Source organism: Heloderma suspectum, chromosome 2 (genome assembly GCF_057233095.1).
Source record: "Heloderma suspectum isolate Gila_16-S chromosome 2, 16-S_ref, whole genome shotgun sequence".
Taxonomy (NCBI): domain Eukaryota; kingdom Metazoa; phylum Chordata; class Lepidosauria; order Squamata; family Helodermatidae; genus Heloderma; species Heloderma suspectum.
In genome coordinates, this window is record NC_139459.1 from 334,976,919 (window position 1) to 334,994,013 (window position 17,095).

Here is a 17,095-nt window from a genome sequence, read left to right on the forward strand (position 1 = left end):
GTCTTGTTTTTACTGACTGTATAGAGCTTCTCCATCTTTGGCTGCAAAGGACATAATCCATCTGATTTCGATATTGACCATCTGGTGATGTCCATGTGTAGAGTAGGGATGTACGAAAGTCACTTACCTTTTCGCAGCTTGGCTTCGTGGTGGGGGGGAGGTGCATCGCTTCTCTCCCCGAAGTTCAGGCAAGGGGGTGGAGGCGTCCCGCCTCGCCCGGCCGAAATTCAGGCCGGGGAGAAGTGCCCCGTCTCCCTGGCTGCGAAAGAAAAAGTGAAAAAAACAAACACCCGTGATAGGGTACGTAACGATTAACGTAGGCTATCACAGCTAGATTTCCAAAGTCAACCATGATAGGCTACGTTAATCGTCACGTAGCCTATCATGAGTGACTTTGGGTGGGAAAAAAAAGTGCATACGCAAATGGCGGCGGCCCATGGGCACCGCCATTTGCATTCCTTATTTTGGCACATCTAGTCTACATAAAGATTTACGTAGACTACAGCGAAAATAAGGGAACGCTATTTGCGTTGCCCTTATTTTCACCGTAGTCTATGTAAATCTTTACGTAGTCTAGACGTGCCAAAATAAGGAACGCAAATGGCGGCGCCCATGGGCCGCCGCCATTTGCGTACACGCTTTTTTTTTTTTTCCAAAGTCACCTGTGATAGGCTACGTGACGATTAACGTAGCCTATCACGGCTGACTTTGGAAATCTATCCATGATAGGCTACGTTAATAGTTACGTAGCCTATCACGGGGTTTGTTTTTGTTTTTACTTTATTTTGTAACGGCGGCGGCAGCAGCTAGTCGGAAGACCGGCCGCTGCTCCGCCCCCACCGGACCGCCGCCGAACCGCCACCGGGACCCGCTGCCGAGAGGGACATTCGCAGGAGGTAAGTCCCATCCTGGGGGGGGGCGGGGGGCGGAGAATTTCACCGCCAATTTCGGGGGGCCAAATGCGTTGGCCTTCGGCCTCACCGAGATTCGTGGAGAAATTCTCAGAAATTCTCCACCATCCCTAGTGTAGAGTTGCCTCTTGTGCCGTTGGAAAAGAGTGTTTGCTATGATCAGCTTGTTCTCTTGGCAAAACTCTATTAGCCTTTGTCCTGCTTCATTTTGTACACCAAGGCCATGCTTGCCTGTTAATCCTGGTGATTTCTTGACTTCCTACTTTAGCATTCCAATCTCCTATGATGAAGAGGACATCTTTTTTTGGTGGGGATGTACGAAAGTCACTTACCTTCCCATGGATTATGTTGATGGTGGGGGGGAGGCGTTCCGTCCCTCCCCCCAGAATCCTCGACGGGTGGGAGGCGATCCGTTCCTTCCCCCCAGAATCCTCCACGGCCGGCTGTGCTCCGCGGCAGCTCCGCGGAGCAGCCGGCCAGGCCCACCCCAGGCCAGAGCCGTCCACAGCCGGATTTCCAGCCACGGAGGGCTCTGGGGGGGGGACCGCGTATGCAAATGGCAGTGGCTACAGCCGCTGCCATTTGCATTCCTTAATTTTGGCCATCCTAATCTACGTAAATATTTACGTAGACTATGACGGTGAAAATAAAGGGGAATGCAAATAGCATAGCGGGTGCTATTTGCGTCCCTTTTTGATTCACCGTTTTAGCCTACGTAAATATTTATGTAGGCTAAAACGGCAAATCAAAAAGGGACGCCAATAGCGTCCGTTACACTATTTGCGTTCCCCTTTATTTTCGCCATCATAGTCTACATAAATATTTATGTAGACTAAGATGGCAAAAAATAAGGAACGCAAATGCCGCCAGCCTTAGCCGCAGCCATTTGCGTACATGGTTTTTGTTTTTGTTTTTTTAAACCCAGCCATGATAGGCTACATAAATCTTTATGTAGCCTATCATGTCGTTTTTTTTTCTTTATTTTTTTACAAGACAAGACTATAAATGGTGGCGGCGGCAGCCGATTGGAAGACCAGCCACCGGAGCCCCCACCACCGGGAAGATCCACCCCAGGTAAGTCTCGTCCCAGGTGGGAGCCGCGGGGGGGCGGGGGGGCAGGCCGTTCCACCACGGAGTTCGGGGGGCCGAATGCACTGGCATTCGGACTCACCGAGATCCGTGGCAGAATTCTCTGCCATCCCTATTTTTTGCTTCTTCGGCATCTGTGGTTGGGGCATAGACTTGAATTACTATGATGTTGAATGGTTTGCCTTCAATTCGTATTAGGGATGGCGGAGAATTTCTCCCCAAATCTTCGGGGGGCTGAGCACCAACGCATTCGGCCCCCCGAAATCAGCGGTGAAATTCTCCGCCCCCCGCCCCCCTCCGGGATGGGACTTACCTTTGGCGAATGTCCCTCCCGGCGGCGGGTCCCGGCGGCGGTTCGTCGGCCTTTCATCGGGGGCAAGGGCGGCAGCTGGTCTTCTGACCGGCTGCCACCACCGCCATTACAAGGTAAAATGTTAAAAAACAAACAAACCCCGTGATAGGCTACGTAACGATTAACGTAGCCTATCACGGCTAGATTTCCAAAGTCAGCCGTGATAGGCTACGTAAATCGTTACGTAGCCTATCACGGGTGACTTTGAAAAAAAAAGAAAGCAGTACGCAAATGGCGGTGGCCTATGGGCACCACCATTTGCATTCCTTATTTGGTCCCGGTAGTCTACGTAATGATTTACGTAGACTACTGGGACCAAATAAGGAACGCAAATAAGCGTACGCTCTTTTTTTTTTTTCAAAGTCACCCGTGATAGGCTACGTAATGATTTACGTAGCCTATCATGGCTGACTTTGGAAATCTAGCCGTGATAGGCTACGTTAATCGTTACGTAGCCTATCACGGGGGGGGGGTTACGCTTTTTTTTGCGGCCGGGAGACGGGGCGCTTCTCCCCGGCCTGAATTTCAGCCGGGCAAGGTGGGAAGCCTCCCCCCCCAGCCTGAATTTCAGCCGGGCGAGGCAGGACGGCTCCCCCCCCTCGCCTGAACTTCGGGGGGAGAAGCGAAGTGCCTCCCCTCCACCATGAAGCACCCCTGCGAAAAGGTAAGTGACTTTCGTACATCCCTGAGATCATTCTATCTTTTTTAAGATTGTACCCCAGTACTGTTTTTCCCACCCTTTTATTGACTATGAGTGCTACTCCATTTCTTCTAAGGGATTCTTGCCCACAGTAGTAGATATGATGGTCACCCGAATTAAATTCGCCCATGCTTGTCCATTTTAGTTCGCTGGTTCCCAAGATGTCGATGTTCAATCTTGCCATCTCATGTTTGACCACCTCCAGCTTACCTTGATTCATTGATCTTACATTCCAGGTTCCTAAACAATATTGTTCTTTACAGCATCGGATTTACTTTTCACCACCAGACTCATCCACAGCTGAGTGTCCTTTTGGCTTTGGCCCAGCCGCTTCACTCTTTCTGGCACTACTTGGAAATTCCCTCTGCTCTTCCCCAGTAGTATATTGGACACCTTCCGACCTGAGGGGCTCATCTTCCGGCATCACATCTTTTAGCCTTGTGATACATTCCATGGGGTTTTCTTGGCAAGAATACTGGAGTGGGTTAATATTTCCTTCTCCAGTGGACCACATTTTGTCAGAACTCTGTGCCATGACCTGTCCATCTTGGGTGGCCCTGCACGGCATAGCTTATGGCTTCACTGAGTTATGCAAGCCCCTTCACCACAACAAGGCAGCGATCCATGAAGGGCACATGCCAGCAAGATGATCCTCAAAATCCTACAAGCTAGGCTTCAGCAGTATGTGAACCGAGAACTACCGGAAGTACAAGCTGGGTTTCAAAGAGGCAGAGGAACTAGAGATCAAATCACCAACATTCGCTGGATCATGGAGAAAGCAAGAGAATTAATTCCAGAAAAACGTCTATTTCTGCTTCATTGACTATGCTAAAGCCTTTGATTGTGTGGATCACAACAAACTGTGGCAAATTTTTAAAGAGATGGGAGTACCAGACCACCTTACCTGTCTCCTGAGAAACCTGTACAAGGGTCAAGAAGCAACAGTAAGAACCAGACATGGAACAATCGATTGGTTCAAAATTGGGAAAGAAGTACGACAAGGCTGTATATTGTCACCCTGCTTATTTAACTTATATGCAGAGTACATCATGGGAAATACTGGGTTGGATGAATCACAGGTCGGAATTAAGATTGCCGGGAGAATTATCAACAACCTCAGATACGCAGATGATACCACCCTAATGGCAGCAAGCAAAGAGGATCTAAAGAGCCTCTTGTTGAGGGTGAAAGAGGAGAGCGCAAAAGCTGGTTTGAAACTCAACATTAAAAAAACCAACGAAGATCATGGCATCTGGCCCCATCACTTCCTGGCATATAGAAGGGGAAGAAATGGAAGCAGTGACAGATTTTATTCTTTTGGGCTCCAAGATCACCGCAGACGGTGACTGTAGCCATGAAATTAAAAGACGCTTGCTCCTTGGGAGGAAAGCTATGGCAAACCTAGACAGCATAGTAAGAAGCAGAGACATCACCTTACCAACAAAGATCCATATAATCAAAGCTATGGTTTTCCCAGTAGCAATGTATGGCTGTGAGAACTGGATTATATGGAAGGCTGAGCACCGAAGAATTGATGCTTTCGAACTGTGGTGCTGGAGAAGACTCTTACGAGTCCCCTGGACTGCAAAGAGGTCAAATCAGTCAATCCTAAAGGAAATCAACCCTGACTGCTCATTGGAAGGACAGATACTGAAGCTGAAGCTCAAATATTTTGGCCACCTAATGCGAAGAGAAAACTCACTGGAAAAGACCCTGATGCTCGGAAAGGTTGAAGGCAAAAGGAGAAAGGGACGGCGGAGGATGAGATGGCTAGATAGTATCACCGATGCGATGCAATGAATTTGGACTTGAGCACACTCCGGGAGAGAGTGGAGGACAGGAAGGCCTGGCGTGCTATGGTCTATGGGGTCACAAGGAGTCGGACACGACTTAACGACTGAACAACAACAAATATGTATGTGCGTATACGTGTGTGTGTGTGTGTGTGTGTGTGTGTATTACACAGATGTTTTACTTCTCAGTTTACAGTACTATGTCCACTGGTAATTAATTTACTTCCTCACCAATTTGCTTCACTCTCAAAGAAACAAAGATAGCTTTCTATTTTAAATATAATATGAATTTAATTTACTCCGAAATATCTAGGGATGTTGGAGAAATCCGCAACGGATTCAAATAAGTTCACATTTCAATGAATCTGACCTGTAGACCTGGCTTTTTTTCTAAATTGTGTCAGTTCTGCAGACTTGTGGAGCAGGTTTCTTTTATGGGGGGGGGGTATTCACGCTAAAGCACATTAGCACAAGTGCACATTGGTGTAAGTGCACATTTGTGCAAGTGCAAAAAGGAACAAAATTCTCATACATCCTTTAAAGATCCTGTTATTACTACTACTACTACTACTACTACTACTACTACTATTACTGTTATTATTTACATTTCTATACCACCCAATAGCCAGAGCTCTCTGGGCAGTTTACAAAGATTAAAAACATTAAAAATACTATATACAGAGATTAAAAACCATTTACATAAAAAAATGAACAGACAATATACACAAAAGAAACATATATCTAAAAAAATTCAAACAAACAATCTTAAAAACAATCAACCATAGCCATAAGACATTCCAGGATCAATTAAACACTTATCATATACTGTTGAATGCCTCGGAGAAGAGAAAGGTCTTAACCTGGCATGGAAAAGATAACAATGTTGGCACCAGGCAGGCCTCGTTGGGGAGATCATTCCATATTTTGGGGGCCACCACCGAAAAGGCCCTCTCCCTTGTCGCTGTCTTCCGAGCTTCCCTTGGTGTAGGCAGCCGGAGTAGGGCCTCAGATCTTGAACCTAATATATGGGTAGGTTCATGTCAGAAGAGGTGCCCCGTCAGGTATTGTGATCCCAAGCCATGTAAGGCTTTATAGGTGAAAACCAGCACCTTGAATTGGGCTCAGAAACATACAGGCAGCCAGTGCAAGAGGGCCGGAGTCGGTCTTATCTGTTCGGACCTTCTGGTCCCCTTTAGCAATCTGGCCGCCTCATTTTGCATGAGCTGCAGTTTCTGAACCATCTTCAAAGGCAGCCCCACATAGAGTACGTTGCAGTAATCTAACTTGGAGATAACCAGAGCACAGACAACTGAAGCCAGGCTATCCCTGTCCAGATAGGGATGTAGCTGGGCCACCAACCGAAGATGGTAGAAGGCACTCCGTGCCACTGAGGCCACCTGAGCCTCAAGTGACAAAGATGGCTCAAGGAAAACCCCCAAGCTATGAACCTTCTCCTTCTGGGGGAGTGCAACCCCATCTCACTCTTGTCTGGATTGAATTTCAGTTATTAGTCCTCATTCGCAGCCAGGCATTGATTTAGCACATCCACAGCCTCACCTGAAGAAGATGAAAAGGAGAAATAGAGCTGCATGTCATCAGCATACTGATGACAACGCGCCCCCAAACACCAGATGACCACACTCTAGGGATGTTGGAGAAATCCTCCACGGACCCCAATGAGGCCAGATTCTATTGAATCCAGCCCCCGAAGTCCGTGGAGGATCGGATCTCCTACCTTGTCTTCCAGCGCGAAGTCTTCGCCGGCGGATCCTCCCTGCCACTGACTCTGAAGACCCAGAGATAGGGCCGCCATGGCCGTATCGCCGCACTGCGGACGCAAATGGTGTCCACTATGCCATTTGCGTCCCTGCTCTTTAACATGAGAGGCTACGTAAAGATTTGCGTAGCCTGTTACGGTAAAGTGCAGGACGCAGATGGCGCCCGCTATGCCGGACTCCATTTGTGGACGAAGACAGGCCGCAGCCGGAAGTCCAGCAGCGGCTGGCCCTGGCCAGTGGCTCTGCGGACTCGCTGCAGAGTAGAGCTGGATGGGGAGGATTCCAGGGGGAGGACCGGATTGCCTCCCCCCCTGCAGACCCCCCAGCGGACCCAGGTAAGTGGGGTTTGTACACCCCTACCACACTCAATGGTTCCATGTAGAAGTTAAATAGCATAAGAAAAAAACTGATCCCTGTGGCATTCCGTACTGGAGAATCCATGGGGCCGAGCAATATTTCCGAAGCACCACCTTCTGGAGTTGACCATCCAAGTAGGAGAGAAACCACTGCAATGCAGTGCCTCCCACTCCCAGCTTAGACAATCATCCCAGAAGGATACCATGGTTGATATCAAAAGCAGCTGAGAGATCAAGGAGAATCAACAAGGTCACACTCCGTCTGTCTCTTTCCCGACATAGGTCATCATACAGGGCGACCAAGGCTGTTTCCATGCCAAAACCTGGCCTGAACCCTGACTGAAATGGATCTAGATAATCAGCCTCATCCAACCACTGGTTGGCAACCACTCTCTCAAGAACCTTGCCCAGGAAAGGAACATTTGCCACTGGCATAAAATTACTAAGATTTTCTGGGTCCAGGGAGGGCTTTTTTAGGAGTGGTCTCACTACTGCCTCTTTGAGGTGGCCGAGGACCACCCCCTCTCACAAAGAGGTATTAATCACCTCCCTGGCCCAGCCAGCTGTTCCTTCCCTGCCAGTTTTTATCAGCCAAGAGGGGCAAGGATCCAGTACGGAAGTGGTAGCACAAACCTGTCCAAGCACCTTGTCAATGTCCCCGAGCTGTACCAACTGAAACTCATCCAGGACAACAGGACAAGGCTGTGCTCTGGATACCTCACCAGGATACCTTTAAAAATCTGACATTGTCAATGATCAGACAATAGAACAAAATATGCCTGACAGTCCATGAAACATAGACAGAATGGATTTAACAAACTCAGTACATCCCTACACATTACAAAGAACATGTCCATCCCTCCAGCTTAACAATGTTATTACACTGGATTAAAAATAAATTGGTAGCACAAGAATAGGAAACTGAATCAGGAGCTATGATAGCATCAGAAAAATGTCAGACTGCGTTTGTAGAGCATATGTTGCATAAAAAACCCCTCTTATCTCTTATCATTATTTATCTCTTAAATAATGTAACCTATAATAGAATGTGTGGATTCGGGACATTAGAGGGAACAATGCTGTTTATATGACTTTATTTCTATGTGCTTCTTTAGGTAGCAGGAAATGCTGTTTCAAAGGGAAAACTGCAAGAAGGCTTTTGCTGCTCACTGAACTTCCATATCCAATTTATCCACAGCTCCAAAGAGAAAAAGAATTAGAAAAAGAGGGAACCAAAAGACATCTTCTTTTCAGTGCCTATTAAAACAAATCTGGCAAATCACTTTGCAAAAATGATCAGCTCTGCCCCCCCCACCAACTATGATTAAAAAAATCATTCCATCTGCACATCTTCTCTTGCACAATAACTTCGTAGCAAGAGGGGAATATGGCAGGTCCTCTTCCTTCCTTCCTTCCTTCCTTCCTTCCTTCCTTCCTTCCTATGTTGCTGGCATTAGAGTAATTGTAATTGCTAACCATCTTCTTTCCCAAGCAAATAATAATAATGTGAATGGACAACTGAAATAGTTACTACTATGTGTAAGCTTTCTGTAAGATGTTTTTCTCACTATTTTGACTCTGTTTTTATTGATGGTTGATTGTATTTCTGTACAGCCTCTGTGAAGCCAACCAAGGCAGCTTACAAAAACTTCTGAAAATGAAATAGTAATTAAATAAAATATAGTAAAACATTAAAAACAACCATAAACATCATAATATCCATTTAAAAAGTGAAGTTAAAAGATATGTCATAACCCCCTTGCTGAACACCCAGAGATTGAGGACCAAAGTTACATGTCCTGCAAGCACCTCACGATGTTCTATATCACTGTTATTTCATTTTAGCCTTACAAGGTCCTGTGAGGTAGATCAGTTGAGAGAGAGAGAGAGAGAGAGAGAGAGAGAGAGGTTGGTCCAAGGACAGACAGCAAGCTTCATTGATGAGGAGTGATTAAAATCAGGTCCCCAGACTCCAGGCTCCAGAATCCAGATCCACCGCATTAGCCATTTCCAACTAGTGGCCTCCAGATATGTTGGAATACAACACCCATCATCTCCAGCCAGCATAGCCATTGGGATTATGGGAGTTGTAGTCCCACCCATCTGGAGGGCAGCAGTTGGGGAAGGCTGTCCTGTCCTGGCCATGCTGGCTGGGTATGATGGGAGTTGAGCGCAACACATGCAGTGGGCACCAGGTTGGGAAAGGTTGTACTACACCATACCAGCCCTTTCTGCAACGGGAACTTCCTTCCCATTCAAAGATTATGGTACACATTCATTTTTCCCCTGTAGGAAAAGGTAGGCACTTACTACTGGACATCTTTACTTCAGGCTGATGATCTTCAGGTCTATAGCAGCAGGATAAATTAGGGATGTGCAAATCAGCAAAACACAAGCTCTCCAAAGTTCTCTGAACTCCATCTCGAAGTTTGTTTCAACTCAACTCCATATCAGATTTGTTTGTTTTTTCTTTTCACCAAAACCCATGTGTATTTTCATGTCTATTTTCCCCAAATGCACGCATCAATTGTGCCCATGTTTGAAATGTATGCATTATTCTCCCATTGATTAAACTGTATTTGTGCAGATTTTTCAAAAATACGCCTTTTCCATCTGCATGTTTCAAAGTACACATTTTTTCATGAACATTTTTCAAATGTACCCATGTTGTTAAACATGTTATTTTTGGTGAACGAATCACACTGCAAGCTCAGAAATGAACGGACTTTTACTGCAGATTGCATCAGAGTCTGTGTTCAGTCTGGAAGGTGCAAAATGAGTAAATTCCTGGTCAAAAATGAACTGAAATGAATTTCTTGGATGCAATCTGTGGTCGAAGTCCATACATTTCTGAGCTTGCAATGTGATCTGCAGACCACAAAAAATGCATTCAACAGCATTCATCCATTTGAAAAATTCCTATGAAAAATGCATACTTTTGAAAAATGCACACAAATATGCTTTAATCAATGGGAGAAGAATGCGACCATTTCAGAGTTGCACACAATCAATGTATATATTTAGAAAAATGTGCAAAAAATATGCATGGATTTTCATGTGAAAAGAAAAACAGAACTCGCAATCTGATACAGACTCCAGTCGGAACAAGCTTCAAGATGAAATTCGGAGAACTTTGGAAAGTTGAGTTTTGCTTATTTGCACATCCCTACTCACCACCAATATGTGCAACAGATTAACCATGAGGGAATGTAGCCCTTGATAGAAAAAGGGATTGCCCACCCCTGCCCTACTCTACAACCACATTTGTTCCAGGTCTTCATGCAGGAACTCATCCCTGAAAGATTTATATTAGGAATTCTGAAAAATATTTTACTTATCTAGAGTATTTTTTTATCCTGGTCCTCAGTCAAAAAGGCTCTCAGAAATGTCTTGCCAATAATCAGTAGCAGAACACAGTCCCTGCCCATTGTTGTTGTTGTTGTTCAGTCGTTCAGTCGTGTCCGACTCTTCGTGACCCCATGGACCATAGCACGCCAGGCCTTCCTGTCCTGCGCTCTCTCCCGGAGCGTGCTCAAGTTCATATTCATTGCATCCGTGATGCTATCTAGCCATCTCATCCTCTGCCGTCCCCTTCTCCTTTTGCCTTCAGTCTTCCCAGCATCAGGGTCTTTTCCAGGGAGTTTTCTCTTCGCATTAGGTGGCCAAAATATTGGAGCTTCAGCTCCATTGAGTTACAATCTAAAAAGACACATACTGAAAAAGGGAGGGAAGTGGGGAAAATAAGTCTTTCAGCAGGGCTGGTGGAATGGCCCCACTTAACCCCTCTCATCTTCCTCAACACAGCCTGCTGGAATAGCTGCTGGAGATGACAGTTGAGGGAGGAGGAGCTTTCATGGACAACACTCATTGACAACACTCATCAACTGAAGCGAAGAAACAATTTGACAAGGCCAGACCAAAGTTGCCATGGCTCAGAGGTAGCGCACATATTTTACATGCAGAAGGTTCCAAGTTCAATCCCCGTCACCTCCATGTAGGGCTTGGAAACCCTGAAGAGCATCTGGCAGTGCCGATAATATTGGGCTAGATGAACCCATGGTCTGACTCAATATAAGACAGGTTGTTTGTGTTCCTGTGTACAGGACACACAGAGAACAGAAGGTGAGAGAACATAATTAATAACCTAAAAACAGCTTCAGTTTACTGTCAGTGATCTGCAGCTCATCCTAGACAATGATATTTCTCTGCCACAGGTCTTGGATGATGGGCCCGTCCTTATATACAGACAGACCCCTAATCTAAAAGAGCTACGTATCAGCAACGATGAACTATCCAGCAGACACAGAAACCAAGGGACTAGGCCATGCAACAAGCTGAGATGCTGAATCTTTTCCCATATCGATTCAGGCACACTGGTCAGACCTACGCCTTGTGTTATGTCATTATGATCCCATCATGGTAACACTTCATCCCTCTTGCGCATTTATACCTCGTAGGACACACAATGACATTTGTTGAGGTATTTTGGATAATATGGAATAAAAAAATAACACTGTGATAGCAGCATATAGAATGTGTAATGTGCCCCAACAGTTATCAGTCCCCTTCAATGCTGCTATAAAGCAGTAGTGTAGATCTAGCCACTGTTTTACAAGGACTAATGACATCATTCTTGTCATAAGGGGCTTAGCATGCCACACGATATATGCCATCACCTGGCTGGGAGCTGCCTGCCATTTGAACTTCCCAGAATGCCCTCAATGTAGTGTTTTATGGCCCCGAATGGGGTTTTCTTATGCATGAGCTCCGGACTTTGGGGGTGGGAGGTTTTTCTTTAGAGTTGTTCTCCAAAACAAGAAGCTTAGAAATGGAGTCCTTAAATTTTTGTGGAGATTTATTAAAATTACTGGCCTCTGCTTGTGAGAATGAGTCATGTTTTTTTCCCCTCTCTTTTTTTTACCAGTAGGTGGCAGTCATAGGGCCTTTTCTTTAGTGATGATTTTCTAGGGACGGTGGAGAATTTCTCCCCGAAACTTCGGGGGGCCGAGCGCCAACGTGTTCGGCCCCCCGAACAAGTTTCGGGGAGAAATCCTCCGCCCCACCGCCCCCCGCCCCCCCCCGGGACGGGACTTACCTTCCCTGAATGTCCCTCCCGGCGGCGGGTCCGGCTGGCAGTTCGTCCGGTGTTCGAGCGGGGCGGGAGCGGCAGCCGGTCTTTCGACCGGCTGCCGCCCCCGCCATTGCAATGAAAGAAAAAAAAAAAAACGTCCCCTGATAGGCTACGTGACGATTCACGTAGCCTATCACGGCAAGATTTGCAAAGTCAGCCGTGATAGGCTACGTGAATCGTCACGTAGCCTATCACGGGTGACTTAAAAAAAAAAAAAAAAGTGTGTACGGATAATGGCGGCCCCCATAGGGAGCCACCATTCCCCTTCCTTATTTGGTCGCTGTAGTCTACGTCAATGTTTACATAGACTACGGCGAAAATAAGGGCAACGCTATTTGCGTTGCCCTTATTTTCGCCGTAGTCTACGTAAACATTGACGTAGACTACAGCAACTAAATAAGGAACGCGAATGGCGGTTCCCTATGGGGGCCGCCATTCGCGTACGCGCTTTTTTTTTTTAAGTCACCCGTGATAGGCTACGTGACGATTCACGTAGCCTATCACGTCTGACTTTCCAGATCTAGCCGTGATAGGCTACGTGAATCGTCACATAGCCTATCAGGGGACGTTTTTTGTTTTTTGTTTTTACTTTCGTGTTCGCGGCCGGGCGAGGCGGGAAGCCTCCTCCCCAGCCTGAATTTCGGCCGGGCGAGGCGGGAAGCCTCCCCCCCCGGCCTGGATTTCGGCCGGGCGAGGCGGGAAGCCTCCCCCCCCGGCCTGAACTTCGCGGGGGGAGCAGCGAAGCGCTCCCCCCCACCGTGAAAAAGCTGCGAGAAAAGGTAAGTGACTTTCGTTCACCCCTATGATTTTCCAACAGACAACCAACACAAACGTAGCATTGCTTTAGGACACTGTGGCAAATTTAAATGGCAGGTTAACTCCCAGACCCAGCTATCTGGTGCAGGGTCCCCAGAGCAGGTATCAGCTGTGGCCCAACCCACAGTGGTGTTCTAGGGTCCTGGCAGCTCCCCCAGGATGCTGGTGCTGGCCCGGACAGAGCTGCTGGAAAGGACTTGTAAGGTAATGTTTGTGAGGAGCTTTGAACATTCATAAAATGTTATATAAATGCTAAGTATCATGAAGAGAGAGAGAGAGAGAGAGAGAAAGAAATGCCTTTCAGCACTGAATAACCACACCAAAAGCCCCCCCACACATTTGGATTAGGGAGAGGGACTTTCAGCTCAGAGGATGAGGCTTGAGACTAACTATGTGAGAAATTTGGAGTGGGGGGTTCTGCAGTAGTTCTGCAGTGATAAAGGCACCTCTGGGAAAAGCTATAATGGGGAAACTATGGGATCTTAACTCTTGCTCTGCTTCAGGACTATGTGTGCATTTGTGCAAGCAAATTGTATGAAGAAGCATCCCGCATCAGGCTCCTACCACCATATTATAACTTAATAAACAGCTATTAGGATTTCCAGGAGAAGATGAGCAACTGAACGCCTTTATGGTAATTTTTAACACCTCGTTGATGGAGCAGCAATGAATTCTATTAGAATGTAGCGAATGGTTCCTACCAATGTACGTGATTTGCAGAGATTTGCTTGATGCAGTTTCAGAATTGATTACCTCCAGCCTATTTACAACTATACATGCAGTCCATGATCTTCACCGGTGTGGTTCACTTACACATGGTACATTATGCCTCTGTTCCTCGTCATTCATGCACAGCATGTCTCACTGTTCAAGCTTCTTTTGCATTACTGGATGCTAGTTAAAGGGTTTGGGAATAAAAATCCATAGTTAATGCAGTTTCAGAAATGTGGAACAAAGAAGGAAGGAAGGAAGGAAGGAAGGAAGGAAGGAAAGAAAGAAAGAAAGAAAGAAAGAAAGAAAGAAAGAAAGAAAGAGTTCACCCTTATATATAGTCTATCAGTTTCTAAGGCCCTGTAGTATCCAAGGCACAGCATGTTGAGATGTAGATTATGTGACAGACACCAACTGTGAAACATTTCATGCTTTCATTACAATTTTTACTATGGAAATGGTAGGGATGTACGAAAGTCACTTACCTTTTTGAAGGGTGACATTCGCGGTGGGGGGAGAGGTGCTCCGTCCCTCCCCCCGAAATTCTCTCTGGCCGGCTCCGCTCCATGGAGATTCCGCAGAGCTGCCGGCCGGGGCCGCCCGTAGCCGGACATCCAGCCGCTGGGCAGCCTGCCGTAGCCACAGCCATTTGCGTCCCTGTATTTTGCCGTGATAGGCTACGTAAATACTTATGTAGCCTATCACGGCTTCTGCAGGGATGCAAATGGCGTCCCTGTGTTAGCTGTGTGATAGGCTATGTAAGTATTTACGTAGCCTATCACGTCTATATGGAAGAAGCGAATGGTGGCTGCAGACGTGGCCTCCATTCACAAGTCAGCGCAGACAGCAGCAGGTAGGTGCTCTGTTTCGGGCCCATTTCGCGGGGTGGGGGGCTTCATTCTGCCACGGATTTCAGGGGGCCGAATGCACTGGCATTCAGCCTCACCGAGATCCATGGCAGAATTCTCTGACATCCCTAGAAAATGGAGTCTGTTTTAGCCTCCCGTTTTCTCCTGCAATAAACCTTTCATACATTATTACATACTTACATGGGGCTATCGTCAAAGACAGTCCAGATGCTGCAGCCAGTGCACAATGCAGTAGCCCATTTATGGATGGGGCTGGCTGCAGAACTTGGGTGGCCACTCACGAAATGCCAAGAAAACAGAGGAAACGCATCACCCCAAACGAGGAAAGAAGAGGGTAGCAATTTGCACAAGATTTACATTTGCCAATTTATATGTGTAGATACAAATTTAGGTGTTGTTGTTGTTGTTGTTGTTGTTATAGAAATGAAGTATATCTCCCCTGGACAACTGCAACCAGGTGACCTGGGTGCCTGCCTGTCCAATCTGCTGTTCAGTTGATAACTGGTGATGGGCAACTGTTCTTATGGTTCTTTATCTTTAAACTGGAATTGGACCCGGCAATCCTTCAAATAGAGGATGGTCCTCTGACAATCTTTCAAATAGAGGATTGTCTTCAGTAAAAGAGGACAGATGGCTACCCTACATGTGGCTTCAGGGAATATATTGAAGCTCTTTTAACCTGTTTGTACTGGTTTCCTGATCGAACTGGATATAGTGGAAGGTGCTCGTTGCACCTTAAAAGCCCTAAATTTGCAGGAACATTTTCTCCCATTGAGGCTGAGCCACAGTGAGCCACGGAGTCCAAGCTAAGAGAATAAGCCAAAGGATCAGACCTGAGAGAAATTACAGAAGCATACCAGAACTAAGAAGCAATCTTGTTGCTCAGATAAGGTCCCAACCAAAGTCTTTGATGGCCCTTCCTGTCCAAGAGGGCCCAGTGGCCAACCTGGATGTTCAGAGCCCATTCCAAGCCTGAGAATACTTCACAGCCAGGAAGACGTTCAAAGCTGCAGTTGTGATAGCTCGCCACAAGGGACAGCTGAACACAAAATAAAACATCATTGGTTCTTAGGGATGTCAGAGAATTCCGCCACAGATCTCGGGGAGGCCGAATGGCAGCACATTCGGCCCCCCGAAATCGGTGGTGGAATGGTCTGCCAACCCCCCGCCACCCCGGGATGGGGCTTACCTAGGGGGGATCTTCCTGGCGGCGGCGGCAGCGGCTCCGGCGGCGGCTCCAGCGGTGGTGCGGCGGCGGCAGCCGGTCTTCCGACTGGCTGCTGCCACCACCATTTCCAGGTTTGTTTGTTTTTTAAAGTGATAGGCTACGTAAAGATTTACGTAGCCTATCATGACTAGATTTTTTAAAAAACACTGTGATAGACTACGTAAATGTTTACGTAGCCTATCACGGCTGATTTAAAAGAAAACAAAAACACGCGTACGCAAATAGCGGCGCCCATAGGCGCCGCCATTTGTGTTCCTTATTTTGGCATGTCTTAGTCTACGTAAACATTTACATAGACTAAGACGGCGAAAATAAGGGGAACGCAAATAGCGTCTATGCTATTTGCATTCCCCTTATTTTCACCGTCTTAGTCTACATAAATGTTTACATAGACTAAGACGTGCCAAAATAAGGAACACAAATGGCGGCGCCCATGGGCGCCGCCATTTGCGTACGCGCGTTTTTGTTTTCTTTTAAATCAGCCGTGATAGGCTACATTAACATTTACGTAGCCTATCACAGCTGACTGCAGGGACGCTAAAGGCGGCGGCTACAGCCGCCGCCATTTGTGTCCCTGCTAGCCAGCGGCAGGATGTCCAGCGGCCAGGATTCCAGTGGGGAGGAACGGAGCGCCTCCCCACCAGCATCAGCATAATCCGCAGAAAGGTAAGTCACTTTCGTACATCCCTATTGGTTCTTAGGGATGTTAGAGAATTCTGCCACAGATCCCAGGGGGGCCGAATTCCACTGAATTCGGCCCCCTGAATCCATGGTGGAACAGAGTCCCCCACAACCCCACCCCGCGAAAGCCCCATGACATGGAGTCTGCCTGGCTGTGGCTCTGGCTCCGGCGGCAGCAGCAGTGGTGGCGGCCCCGGCCGCTGCCAGGCTGCTGCGGCCACAAATGGCGGCCATCGTAGCAGCCACCATTTGCGTCCCTACGCCGGCCCATGATAGCCTACATATATATTTACATAGCCTATCACGGCTAAAGCAGGAACACAAATGGCATAGGGGATGCCATTTGCATCCCTGCTTTAGCCGTGATAGGCTACGTAAATATTTACGTAGCCTATCATGGGCTTGCGTAGGGACGCAAATGGCATCCCCTATGCAGGATGCCATTTGCGTCCACAGCAGCCTGGCAGTGGCTGGAGGCCCCGCTGCGGGTTGGCCTGGCCGGCGGCTCTGCAGCCTGGCCATGGAACGGAGCTGGGCAGGCAGGATTCTGGGGGAGAGGAACGGATCACCTCCCCCCCGTTGAGGATTCTAGGGGGAGGAACTGATCACCTCCCCCCATCTGCGGAAGCCAGCAGAGCCAGGTAAGCAGGGTTTCGTACACCCCTACTGCTTGTTGTCAA